The 14679-nt window shown below is 37.3% G+C and overlaps 1 long non-coding RNA gene across 1 annotated transcript; it reads right to left on the minus strand.

Annotated features, from left to right (window-relative positions):
- Positions 1-1837: 1837 nt before the first annotated feature.
- Positions 1838-9180, minus strand: LOC142166237 (uncharacterized). Its single transcript, XR_012696464.1, has 2 exons — positions 8238-9180; positions 1838-2889 (listed from the first exon to the last, which is right to left on the minus strand). It is a non-coding gene; the product is annotated as an uncharacterized LOC142166237 (long non-coding RNA).
- Positions 9181-14679: the final 5499 nt, after the last annotated feature.

The raw sequence follows: 14679 nt of genomic DNA on the forward strand, positions 1-14679 counted from the left end.
AACTCAAACACTCGAACGGCAAACCTCGGGCAGCAATGAAGCCCCATTTACAAACCAAAATCAGAAGATGAAACTGAAACTCGACTCTTCACTCACTCAATTTTTTCTCTCCAATTTTCTGAAACTCTGAAGCAGAAGGAGCAACGACGGAAAGAGGGGTTCTTAGGTTAGGGATTTTGGTGAATGGTGGCGGATATTCTTGGTTGATAGAGGATTTCACTGGAGGAAGCTAGGCATTGGAATGGAGGACTTTGCTGGTGGAATCACAACTGTTTCGAAGAATTGTCGCCGGATTTCTGGCGAGCTGGGTCGGGTCCGGTGAGAGACGGAGACATGGGCTGTTGTGTACGCTTGGTCGTCGGAGTTATGGTGAGTAATACGAGTTGGATCTCTCCTAGGGTTCTTTTATTTTCTTATTTTGGAAGATGGAGAAGAGAGGTCTCAGGGGTGTTGCTTGATGATTCCTTCGTTGGAGAAGACCATCCTCAAAAGGGGGGGGGGGGGGTCTCGTTTGGGTCTTGCGGCCGATCTCAGCAGCCTTAGGGATATAGGCTTTAGGCGTTATCCTAGGGTATTAGAGTGTAGGGTCTATATTTATGTATTTTCAGCTATATAGAACGGTTTTAGGTTAAGGAGGTATGGGTTTGGTGTTATTGGGCCTTGAAATTGGGCCAAAGACAAAAAAAACTACAAAATTCATAAAGACGGGATAAACCAACCCGACACTAATTTCTCCTTCTAAAATTATATACAACTATAATATAAAAATATAAAACTAATTTTATGATTAAACTAAACTATATTAAGACATGAAACTATTTTTGTGTTTTCAAGATTATATAAAAATAAAATAAGGTACTATTTTTTATATTTTTTTATTTAAATTTATGAAAGATACGTAAACTAAAATATTTTTGTAATTTTTTTTTTTTTTACGAAATAAAGTAAAAGAGTCAAAATTAGTTGAAATAAAGATATTAAGCCTAAATTAAATATTTACGCGCTAAAATATGAAAAATCTTGGGGAGGGTCAAAAATGACATGTCTACAGCTGCCCCTCTTTGACAGGAAACGCGAAGAGTTTTCAGACAAAGAACGACTAGACAGGCTTTTTTGGCCCGACCCTTATTTAAGGAGACCAAAACTAAGAGGAAGGAGAATGTGATCGAGCCCTGGTATCTGAGCTGCCTACATATCCTTGGCTATAAAGGAATCAGGCCACGTGTAGTTCAGAAGTGAGTGAGATTATGGAGTATACCGAGATGGAGAGCCGGTCGAGGTGTTGTTCCGCCGAGGTTCCGGTCCGCGGTCCTGATGTTACATCAAAAATCAAAACATGAAAAAGACTAGCTAAGCCTATTAACTACGAGTTACAAGATTTCTATCTATAAGTCTTCTGAAGCTTGATCTTGAGTCTTGAGTGGTTCTTCATGCATACTTTAGATTTGAACCTTGACGCTTGCTAGTTGCAGGTGCTAGTTCGTTCTTCTTCAGCTTTTCAGACCAAAATGGGACATGCAGAGCTTGTGACCTCAGCCCTATCTTGAGCAGCTCACATCTTTCATTAACTTCTGCATTTGGATTCACTTCTTGTCTTTCTTTTTGTTTTTTTTTCTTTTTATTCTGGATTGTGACTAACTTATGTTGATCATCTTGGACTGCTGACTCGCATTCTTGACGCGAGCTTCTTTTGTTGCTGACCTGAATTGCATTCTGAATTGAATTCTCTTATTTTCCAAGCAGGCGCCTGATTGCTGAACTTGAACCGTCTTCTCTTGTTACTTGACACTGTTTTCCCTTGCACCTTGAACCATTTTCCCTTGAAACTTGAACTATCTTCCTTCGAAACTGCTTTCCCTTGAAACTCGAGTTGTCTTCCTTCGAAACTGCTTTCCCTTGAAACTTGAGTTGTCTTCCCTTGTTCTCTTGGTAGGCGCCTGATTACAACAAAATAGACTAAACAAAAGAAACTTTTTTTCTACCCCAGTTTGCACTAGGAAGATTTGTGAGTTGTTAGCAAAATTGTAAACCACTTGTAGTATTGATGCAATGATGAGAGTAAACTAAAGAATAGACTAGGAAAACTATAAACTAAGCTTGACTAAAGTAAAGACTGACCCTGTTCTCCAGGCGGGGCCCCTGATTTCAAGAAAACTAGACATTGATAACTAAAAATTGACCCCACTTCTTTCAAATTCAGACTTCCCTTTTTTTTTAAATTATTATCCTAGGAAAAAATTCATCGGACTAGGTTTTCTATCTTAGGAGAAAGATTCATCAGACTAAGATTTTGATCCTAGGAGAAAGTTCATCAGACTAGGTCTCTTTTTTTGGTATCATAGGAGAAAGATTCATCAGACTAAGATTTTTATCCTAGGAGAAAGTTCATCAGACTAGGTTCTCTTTTTTGTTATATTAGGAGAAAGATTCATCAGACTAAGATTTATATCCTAGGAGAAAGTTCATCAGACTAGGTTTTCTATCTTAGGAGAAAGATTCATCAGACTAAGATTTTAATCCTAGGAGAAAGTTCATCAGACTAGGTCTTCTATCTTAGGAGAAAAATTCATCAAACTAAGATTTTGATCCTAGGAGAAAAGTCATCAGACTAGGTCTTCTAATTTATTATCTTAGGAGAAAGATTCATCCGACTAAGATTTTGATTCTAGGAGAAAATTCATCAGACTAAAATTTATATTGGGAGCAAAATTCATCAGACTAGGACTTTTATCCTAGGAGGAAAAATGTGAAGATCAATGGCAAGATTTTATGCACAATAGTAAAACAAATAAAGGCAAAGATTTGAGAAACTTCCCTTTGTCGGCTCTTCTCGTCTTTTATTTTTCTTCTCTTTTTCTTTGAACCACTTTCCTTGCACTGCTTTGTTTCCTGTTCCACACAAAGAAAAATTTGTCAGTTTTAAAAATGGTGGTCGGTTTATGGCCTTGAGTCTTGGGCAGCTTGGTTTCTGCTTAATCAGCTTAAGTCGGTTTCAAGAGACTTTTGCTCTGCATCAACCCTAATTGTTTCACACCCGGTACCATTCGAAGTTATCCCAACTAGAGATGTTTTCTTAGATGACCTTTTCTGATATCTTGAATGACTTCCCGCTTTTGAGCAATTTGTCTGTCAGAGAGAATCACAAGTTATCTTTGCTTATGCCAAATAGACTGACAAGAGTCTTTTGGGGGAGCCTTTGCATGAATCCTCAAGGCACGTTGACAGTAACAACCGAGTGTACTGGCCAAATTTACTTTGTGCAACTGAAAAGCTGGTAGCAGATTTTGAAATCTTTTCTTGCTTGTTTTGACAAGGACTAACTCAGAGAGAAGGACACAATGCTATAAAGAAACAATATTAACAAGAAATTCCCCCTGTCTGAAGGACAGAAGGAAGAGTTTTTTTTTCTTTTCAATAACTAGCCTTAATGGTCATGACATGCATTTTAGACTCAACGGCCTGATCTATCAAACTAATCCAATCTTCCCTTTTGCCATTCTTATGGGCTTTGAAGTCGGGCTTGTTCGTGTCAATTCTTTACATCAGCTTCATGACTCACTTTCGACTAGTGGTGCCCTGAGGGGTTTTCACCAACAAGTTTCTCTCATTTATTCATCTCTGCTTATCGTCGTCTTACGGTGCCCGTGAGGGTTTTCACTAGTAAGACTCTCTCATTTTTTTTCTATTTCTTTTGCTTTCTTGTGTGAACAACTTGATAGTGTTCTATGTCGCGTGACAACCGTTGCTCATTGCATGCTTCTCTTGGCATTCTTGAAGGCATATCGAGAGGTCTTTATTTGGAAAGGTTTTGGATAGGGTTGGAAAGAAGGGTCGGCATGAAGGCTCAAAATGAGGGGTTGTGGACTTACAACTCTTGGAATCGATACTTTCAAAAGTGAAATAAAATCTCTGCCCAGTTTCAGCTATTAGGGATTTTTAGTGATTTTTTTTTTTTGAATTCTTATTTGGCTGGACCGAACCGTGAGGCTGCCTACGTATCTTTTTTTAAAGGAATCAGGTCTAACGCAGTTCAAACATCTGACCTAACTAAATTTTTTTCATTTTTCTTTCTGTTGTTTTTTTCTTTTCTTTTCTTTTCTTTTTTTTTTCTTTTTTTTTGTTTTCAAAACAAGTTGCCCCAGCTTCTATTTTTTTAAGGGCGTGGACCTTTGACAAATATTTTCTTCTTTTTTTTTTCACTTGAACTTTCTAAGAATTGCTCCAGTTTGTACTCTTGGGACATAGATTTTTTTTTCTTTTTTTCATGTTTTTTTTGACTCTTGACTCTAAATTTGATTCCAAAAGAGGGTGGTTAAATAAAATAACACAGGTTCAAAAAGGATAACAAAGGGTATAAAGTGTTTGGACAGCAGAAAAAGGGTCTCCCAGCCTCGAGAACGCCAATTATAGTATTATTTTCGCGATCACATCATTGATGAACATGCCTGACTTCTTGGGTCTTTTTCAGTGTAAAGTTGTACGAGCAATACTTTCCTCGTTGTGAATGACCCTTGTCAATTTAGGTGACTTTTCTTGGATTTTGTCTTGATGTAGAAGATGCATTTTGCCACTAACTGATCCATTTCAAGTTGTCTGGAATACACCTTCTATTGAAAACACTTTCTATCTCTTAGTGCTAAACAGACTTCAGCCCATCCGATTATCCTTAAACCCGATCTTCTCAAATGATTCAAAAGGTAGAGATCCTTAACTTCCATGAGCATGACTGCTTTGGTTCCATGTAAACTTGGCTCATGCTTATTTTTCAAATGTTTCATGCCTTTATTCATTTTCCAAAAGTGTCTCTTTCTCACTTATCCAATTCAAGACTATGTCAGTTTTCTAAGATCTAGCCAAAAATTCCGCATGCATGTCATGTTACTAGTACTAGCGTGAAAAGAATTATCCACAAAATGGACACAAAATGACTGGCTATTTTTTATTGAATGAAGGATAGCAGGGTCCGATAACACAAAAGAAGAAGAAGAAAAAAAGACAAAATAAGCTACCATGGCTAAAGGAGGAGTGACTTTCCAGTTGCTAAGTGACATCTTAGCCATACATTCGCACATCAACATTACCACGACATTTTGGCCATTTTAATTGCTTTGGATTCAACACTCAAATTTTGACAATCATCCCGAGCAACCCATGTCTTATTGCTCAAATCTAGTAAAGTCACTCCTACATTTGCCTCCATTTTTTATTTTCACCGTCAACTTGACTACTTGCGTTTTCGTGACCTTGGATCAACAACAATGGTGCTTGTTCTATCGGTTGAGAAGATGCTTTTATTTCCGAGAGATCTTGGATGGTTTTTGTGACTCACCATTGCAAACCAACAAACCGGCCACCTTTGATTAGTTTTTATTTTAAAACAACAAACATGTTAGAATAAACACTCTCTTTCTTTCTTTCTTTTTTCTCTTTTCTCTTCTTTTTTTTTGTTCATTTTTTTCTCTTTATTTTTTTGTTTTTAACCATTCGATCGAACCAGATATGGGTTGTCTACGTATCATGTGGGAACATGAATCAGATCTTGCGTAGTTCGGGAAGATCATGAATAAAGTAAATAAACTAACTCTTTTTTTTATTTTGAAATTTATTTTTTTTCCGAAAGAAATACTTACAAAGAAGAAAGAAAATATTTTTGGATTTCAAAAAAATTTTAAAGGATTTTTGAAAAGAAAGACTTCTAAAAAAGAGAAAAAAAATATTTTCTTGAATTTTAACTTCTTTTTCTTTTGTTTTTTTTTAAAAATTTCGAAAGAAAAATTTCTAAAGAAGAAAGGAAATATTTTTGGAATTTTACTTTGAATTTATGAAAGAAATACTACAAAAGAAAAGAGAATTTTTTTTTGAATTTGCAAACAAATATTTTTGGATTTTGAGAGAGATTAGAAGAAAATATTTTTGTATTTATTTTTTTTTTAAAAAACATTGGGGTCTAAAAGAAAGACTTTCTAAAGAAAGAAGTAAATAAAAATAGTTTTTGGATTTTTTTTAAAAATGGTGTCTAAAAAAAAAGACTTTTCTAGAGAGGAAGTAAAGGAAAATAGTTTTGGATATTTTTGAAAATTATGGGCCAGAACCAATGAGGTTTGCCTACGTATCTCGCATCCGGTTAGAATCAGACCCGCGTAGTTCGCCCAATTTTGACGGAACAGGAAAAACATGACTTATTTTGAAATGACTTTTTTTTCCAAAAATTTGGCAGAGTTTCAGGATATTGCAAATACCTACCTCTCACTCTTGATTTTTTTCTTTTTTTTTTTCGATTTTGATTTTTATTCTCTTTTTTTTTTCATTTACTTTCCTTATTCTAGAAGCCAGTTAACATGCAAGCCGAAACAGACAGATATACAAGTAGCACGTAAGATGCATCAGGATGGTCTTTTTCATTTGGGTACACCTGTCCTAGACAGACCCAACCCCTGTGTTGAGTCTCCAAGGTCAAATGCACGTGATGCAAACAAACGTTCCTACTAGGGATCCGGCATGAGGCTTGTTATACTAGGTTTAAAAACCTGGGTTTATTGTTCTAGACCTGGCTTACCCGAGCGGACAGCTCGAGCCGAGGGGGGGCAGCGTACCGGGAATACAGAAGCTTCACCGGCTTTGCAACTTGTCCGAACCTCGTTCTAAAATTGGGATATGACTCTAACAGAAAAGAAGTCACACAAAGCGCACACTTCCCAGATGATTTAGAAGACTCAGAGAGAAGAAGGTTTCGTAACAGTTTATATACAATCCAAACAATATCAAAGCGGTAAGAAGCGACATTTAGCACATTAGGCTCAATCATGTAAAAAGCGGATAATAAATAAAAGCCAAGTATAACAGTTATTCTAAGCTCAAATTCTTGAACCCTGAATCAGAAGTTCTGGGTTCTTATCCCCAGCAGAGTCGCCAGAGCTGTCACACCTCTTTTTTACCTACACCCTCGGCAAGGGGGGTATATAAGGGAGTTTTTCCAATTTAAGTGACAATCGAAATGAGATTATTTTATTTACAATTCAGAGTCGCCACTTGGGATAATTTATTTTGGTGTCCCAAGTCACCGGTTTTACATCCCGAATCGAGGAAAGTTGACTCTTACTTATGGTCCGCGAACACATAAATACGGGTAAGGTGTTAACCCGGGAGAAGGTGTTAGGCATTCCCGGATTCCGTGGTTCTAGCACAATCGCTTAAACTATCATAATTGGCCTATTATCTGATTTTAATACATGTTTTAGCCTATGGTACAATTTTAACTTATTAAACTGCTCTTAATTATTTTTAGCAAAATTCAACGTTATTTAAAACATGCCTTGCACCACGCCACATGAAATGCACCCGCGGTTCGCGACACGTTCTATTTAACGTTGTTGAGATTTGGATTTGGGTCACACAAATACGCACCCGACTTTAGGAAGGTAAATTTTTAAATAGCGCGCCTAAAGCAACTACACATTTTCATTTTTCTTTATATCTAGGTTATAAAATTAATGGGGGGCGATTTAATTAAGATGGCACACCTCTTACCCGAAAATACCAAATAATATTTTGAGACAACTAGCCAGAATGTATGGGTTGCTTGACTAGCTATTTTTAAAAGGCGACCCGACTAAAGCTTAACAAGAAGTTGTAACAATTCTAACTGCCAAAATGAACCGAACGGATTGACAACAATCAGTGAACACTAAAGAACCATTCCAAAATTTCATTGGCACTTAAACATGACCACACAACTGGAAAGATCAAATATGCATCGAGTACATGATTACTTAAACTTGTCTTTCATTTGTAGATAAAACCAATTTGAATCAATGCGAGAACGCAACAGTGAGGAGCAAAATGACAAAAAAAAAAAAACTTAGGCGGTCAGATTAATTTGTAACCAAGCTTTATCCAACACAACCTGATTCAACTATTTTTGCTTAAAGTCAAAATCAGAGAAAAGATAGCCAAGGATTTATGACCAAATGCATCATTGATTCAAGCGTTATTTAACAATCAGGGAGATAAACAAATCATTCAGATTCCAACACATAAGCCATCAGTCATTAACGAAAAGCTATACTCTAACACATGGAATGCTAAAACATCAAAAACAGAGAGGGTAAATCATTCAAATCAGTCTTTAAATGACCCTAATTAAACCCTCTCTCAACCATTCATCATACTAATTAATCCTTAGCTCTTATCATATTATGATCAACACCCAAACAGAAAAAAAGTGTGAAAGGATGAACCTGATTTGTGCAAGAAGAATTCGATTAATTCTGTTTAGAATGAATGAGTACAAAGCCTTCGATTCCAGAAATTAATCCAAGAAATGAACAGCAAATTCAGTCAGGAATCACGAACTCAAACACTTGAACGGCAAACCTCGGGCAGCAACAACTTCAACAACCTCAAGCTCGACCCCGTTTACAAACCAAAATCGGAAGATAAAACTGAAATTCGACTCTTCACTTACTCAATTTTTTCTCTCCAATTTTCTGAAAAGGGGTTCTTAGGTTAGGGATTTTGGTGAATGGTGGCGGATGTTCTTGGTTGATAGAGGATTTCGCTGGATCAAGTTAGGAGATGGAATGGAGGATTTCGTCGGTGGAATCGCAGCTGTTTCGAAGAATTGTCGCCGGATTTTCGGTGAGCTGGATCGAGTCCGGTGAGAGACGGAGACATGGGCTGCTGTGTACGCTTGGTCTCCAGAGTTATGGTGAGGAAGACGAGTTGGATCTCTCCTAGGGTTCTTTTGTTTTCTGATTTTGGAAGATGGAGAAGAGAGGTCTCAGAGCTGTCACACCTCCTTTTTTCATCACCCCGAAGGATAGTATATAAGGGAGTTTTTCCCTTTAAAGTGACATTATTCGGATCGAGATTATTTATTTATTTAGAGTTGCCACTTGGGATAGGTTTGGTTTTGGTGTCCCAAGTCACCGGTTTATCCTGAATCCCGAACCGAGGAAAATTTTCGACTTCCCAATTGGAGTCTGCGAACCAGAAATTCTAAGTAAGGAATTCTGTTGACCTGAGGGAAGGTGTTAGGCACTCCCGAGTCCCGTGGTTCTAGCACGGTCGCTTAAACTATTATAAATGGCTAAAATCTGATTTTGATACATGTTGTAACTTATGTGCTTTATTACTTTAAACCACTTTTAGCATTATTTTAGAAGAATTGCAACATCGTGAAAATGCATCTCGAACCACGTCACATCAATGCACCCATGGTTGTTAACACATTTGACCTCATTGAGATTTGGATTCGGGTCACATAAATGTGCACCCGAATTTTAGGAAGATAATGTTATTAAAGTGCGCGCCTAAAGAGACTAACATGTTTTTATCTTTGGGGAAGGCCGTGAAATTCGTTAAATGGCCCTTCCCGAATTCTAAGTATTTGAATATAATATTTATTGAGGACCCCACAATTTTTTTTTTGGCGAGGCTCATCTCATATTTTATTTAAAAGGCAAGCCTAACGTGAGTATGATTTTCTATTTATTGTGTCTCTAAAAATAAAGGAAAGGTCCTAATTCGTTGACATTGTTTAATAAATGACCAAGTTTGAGCCCACAAAACTATATTCCAAATCAGTACCAAAACGGCCATATAATTAAGCGAGACTTGGGCCGTCCAGTTGAGTATTGAGGCCCAGCCTGTGGTAGTTGATCACTGAAGCAACGGTCTAAACCAAATGTCTATGGATATTGACACAAAGGGTTCAAATATCTTATCTGATGAATTCAAAGACTACTCAAATAAAGAGAAAGCTTAAGAACATGTATCATGGTAAAACAATGCGTTCATTTTACCTTGAACCAATTGGTTAGGAATCCAAAACAAACTCTTTGCAGCAAATTAATTTTCCTGACCACGTTCGAATTGCTAGTTTCCAGTCATCAATTGCAAACAAATTTTAGTTTGAACACACTAGTTAACTTGATTATTTTATTAATACTAACATAGATAAGCTAAATCATCCTTCATTCCAAATCTGACTACATAACAACGAAACAAGCCATTGGTGACCTATTATATTAACTAGTGCCATACGAATTTATGAAGATACATGCTAAACTTAAAACCAGAAATGACATGAATATCACATACTAGTTCAAATCAGTTACATATTTGCACCATTTCAGATTTAACTTTAGACAAAATGCTTAACTAGCAAAGTATTAGTTACAATGAAACTACGGCATGGTCAATTACCAACTAAAACAATCCAAACAGTCCAGAAATGATTCTAATTAACAATTCTTAATACTATTCAAATCAAACAAACTAAATATATATCACCACTCCTCATCTAAACAACTACAGTCGTATATATCCAAATGAACACATGATCACAGATCAACTCATTCTAGTCCAATTTGTGATTACATCAGCGGTGAATTTGAGTGTGTACTTGAATTTGAAATTGAGAAGAAGGAGAGGTAAACCAGCAGCAGTAGATAGCAAACAACAGACCAAGAGATAACCAATCAACAGCAAATGCACAGCCTAGAAATTGAAGCACAACCCAGAAAAATCACTCGAATGCACCCAAATTTAACCGAGACTGAACTTAAAATGGCCTAGAACTTCACTGGAACAAAACTCAAACGAAATCCAAACTAAGTAACCCCAAATTCACTCTAACAAGTCACTAAACACCTCTAAAAGCTTTTAGACATCGAGCTTAGAGCAGGAATCAAGAGAACCAAAGAGGAATTTGAAAATGACTAAAACAGGCAATGAAACAGTGAAATGTTTTTTTTGTTTTGGTTTTTCTGTTTCCTGATGTTTTTGTATTTTTGTATATTTGAATTTCAAATGCAGATCTAAAATTTAGAGAGAGGGAGAGAGGGCTTTTAGTGGGAATCTTTGATGGCTGAAGCTTCTGGAATCTTTTCAGGGAGTCTAGCCTTATAAATGAAGGTATTGGGGTTGCCTTTTATAGGCAAGAAATGGGGACGAATGTTCTGGAGTGTTTTACTCAATTTCCCCTTTTTATATTTCAGAAATTAGCATATTAATCCTGAAGTTTTGACTTGTTACCCAAGTTATTACATTAAGAGTGCAGAAACTTACACTAAGGCCCCCTTCTAGAAGGCCCTAGGGTGTTCTTCTACCTATAGAATACCTATACTACCCTTATTTTGGTTTTGAAATTACTATTCTTAACAAAATAGCCCTTTCCCATGCCCAAACTACCCTTATTTGCCACCTGAAATTACTGACTCAAACAAACCCTTTACTAGAGTTAAAAATTAACTATAGTTAATCCTAGTGAATCTAAATCAGCTATAGCCAATCAACAAAACTAAATTTTAACTTTAATTAATACTAACTAACCTAAATGCTTTAGTTAATACTGACATTAGACTAAAGTAACCAACAATTAACAGAAAAACGAACTAATAGCTGATAAACAAACACTGAAATCATAAACTAAAATCATGAACTAGTAAACACGAATTAACAAAAGATTGAAACTAAAAATAGAACATAATTATGAACTAAATCACGACTAATTCCAATAAAATGAGAATTAAACCAAAACAGTAAGAAGAAATAAAACTAAAAGAGATAGAATTAATTTTGAAAAGAAACATACCGCTTTTAGTCTTCGATTGGGATTGACCCCGAATTTGGTTTTCGATTAATGTTATATATTTATTTTATCCAAAAATAGACATATAACATGAATAAAAAACAACATAGTGCTTGAAACTCCAAAATGGGTGAAATCAGAAAACCCTAGATCTAACATTGGAGAGGTTTCGTTGGGATTTGAAAGGTTTTGGCTTGGGATTAGAGATGAGGAGGGTTGGGAGACTGCGGGGTGTGAGTTTGAGCCGGTTTGGACAAGGTTGTGTTTTGACCGGATTTTCAACTCAAGATTCGAACAAATAGGTGATAATTCGAGGGAAACCATCGGTAGGGTTGGAATGGGGAGACAGAGGAGAGTTAACGGTGTAAGTTTGGTGGTGGTTTGCGTCGGCGCCGCCACCGGCGGCTTACGAATTTTAGGGCGGCGCAACTAGGGTTTGGGTAAAGAGGGGTGTGAGGGAGATGAGTGGACGGGGTGGGGGGTTATGTTCGGACAGTAATATACAAAATGGCGTGGACTTCCTTGCCGTTTTATCAAATAACATCGACGGCTGAGATTGCTCGTTGCCAAAACAGCGTCGTTTCGATTAATTTTTGAATTGGACTGGGTCGGGTGGCTTGGGACGTGGGTTGGATGGGTTTAATTTGTTTTGGGCTTGCAAAATAACAAGAACATGGCCTAACTCGGCTATTTATATGGACAACCCCCCTTTTGTATTTCTTCTTCTCTTTTTTTTTTTCATTTGTTTTCCTTTTCTCTTTTCCTTATTTATATTTTCTGTTTTCTTTTGGTTTTGTTAAAAAATGACAACAAATAAAATCAAGTACAAAATTGACTCTAATGTGATATTATTTAATTTCCAAAATTAACTAATTTCTAATTTTAAACTAACATTAAAACAAATTCCACAAATTAAAAATAAAAGTGCAAAGAATCATTTTTTGTCATTTTCTTTGTATGTAAAACAATTTTACTACTAATCAATACTAGAAATATGAAATTAAATCCCAAACAAATGCCCAAGGTATTTTCGTATTTTTCATATGAATTAAAATGCACAAATAAAATGCAACAAATTCCGGAAAATAACACAAAAATTCACAAAAATTGTAAAATAATAAAGAAGTTGTTTTGTTTGAATTTTTGGGAATAATTTGCTTAGATCAAAAAATCACGTGCTTACAGGGGTGTTGCTTGATGATTCCTTCGTTGGAGATGACCATCCCCAAAAGGGGGGGAGGTCTCGTTTGGTTCTTGCGGCCGATATCAGCAGCCTTAGGGATCTAGGCTTTAGGCGTTATCCTAGGGTATTAGAGTGTAGGGTCTATATTTGTGTATTTTCAGCTATATAGAAAGGTTTTAGGTTAAGGGGTATGGGTTTGGTGTTATTGGGCCAAAGTACTAAAAACTACAAAATTCATAAATACGGGATAAACCAACCCGACACTAATTCCTCCTTCTAAAATTATATACAACTATAATATAAAAATATAAAACTAATTTTATGATTAAACTAAACTATATTAATACATGAAACTATTTTTGTGTTTTCAAGATTATATAAAAAGAAAATAAGGTACTATTTTTGTATTTTTTTATTTAAATTTATGAAAGATACGTAAACTAAAATATTTTGTAATTTTCATTTTAGTGACGAAATAAAGTAAAAGAGTCAAAATTAGTTGGAATAAAGATATTAGGCCTAAATTAAATATCTACGTGCTAAAATATGAAAAATCTTGGGGAGGGTAAAAAATGACATGTCTACATGTAGCCCCTGCTATGCCAGAGGACGAGCAGCGCAGGTTGGAGAGGTTTGGTAGACTTCATCCTCCGACTTTCAGTGGTGCAGAGGGCGAGGATGCCCAGAGTTTCTTGGACAAGTGTTAGAGGATTCTTCGTACAACGGGTATTCTGGAGACCACCGGGGTCGCTTTCACTACTTTTTAGTTTTTTGGAGCTGCTTTCACTTGGTTGGAGGCTTATGAGAGATGTAGGCCTGTTGGTGCAGCACCCCTTACCTGGCAACAGTTCTCCGTTCCCTTTTTGGAGAAGTATGTACCACAGTCTCGTAGAGAGGAGCTGTGTAGGCAGTTCGAGTGGTTGCGTCTGGGAGAGATGACTGTGATGCAATATGAGATGAGGTTCTCGGAGTTAGCTTGTCATACTGTTTGGTTGGTTCCTATGGAGAGAGAGAGAGGATTAGGAGGTTTGTTGATGGCCTTACATATCAGCTTCGTATTCTTATGACTAGGGAAAGGGTGTATGGTGCTACTTTTGAGGAGGTTATAGACATTGCTCGCGAGATTGAGTCAGTTCGTCGCCAGGAGTGAGATGAGAGGGAGGCCAAGAGGCCTCGGGGATCTGGTAGTTATGGTGGAGCTCCTTCGAGGGGTCAGTTTCAGCACAGCAGAGGCCGTCCATTCAGACATGCTTAGTCAGCTCACCCAGGTTATTGTGGGGCGTCATCGGGTCATGGTTCTCACAATTCTCATCAGGGCCAGTCATCACTCAGTTCCCTTCTAGCTCAGAATTCATCCCGTGCTCCATCAGTTCAGGGCTCTTCTATGCCAGGTGCATCTGCTAACCATTCCGGTGCTGGGGGTTCCCTTTAGTCCCCGTCTCCAGCACTAAGGAGTTGCTATGAGTGTGGAGAGTTGGGTCATTTGTAGAGGCAGTGTCCTCGTTGTCTTGGGGGTTTATCTCAGCAGAGGGGTCAGCCATTAGCTTCAGCGCCAGTTACTTCACCACCACCCACCCACCCAGCTAGGGGTGGGGGTTAGTCAACTAGGGGCTACCCTAAAGGGGAAGGTCGATCAGGTGGTGGTCAGGCCCGTTTCTATGCACTCCCAGCTAGACCCGATGCTATTGCTTCAGATGCCTTAATCACAGGTATGTCTTAGTCTGCCACAGAGATGTCTTTTGTATTATTTGATCTTGGTTCCACTTATTCTTATGTGTCATCATACTTTGCTCGTTATTTGGATACGCCCCGTGAGTCTCTTGTTTCATCTGTTCGTGTATCTACTCCGGTGAGCGATACTGTTGTTGTAGACCGTGTGTACCGATCGTGTGTGGTGACTATT

The sequence above is a fragment of the Nicotiana tabacum genome, chromosome 11 (genome assembly GCF_000715075.1).
Source record: "Nicotiana tabacum cultivar K326 chromosome 11, ASM71507v2, whole genome shotgun sequence".
Taxonomy (NCBI): domain Eukaryota; kingdom Viridiplantae; phylum Streptophyta; class Magnoliopsida; order Solanales; family Solanaceae; genus Nicotiana; species Nicotiana tabacum.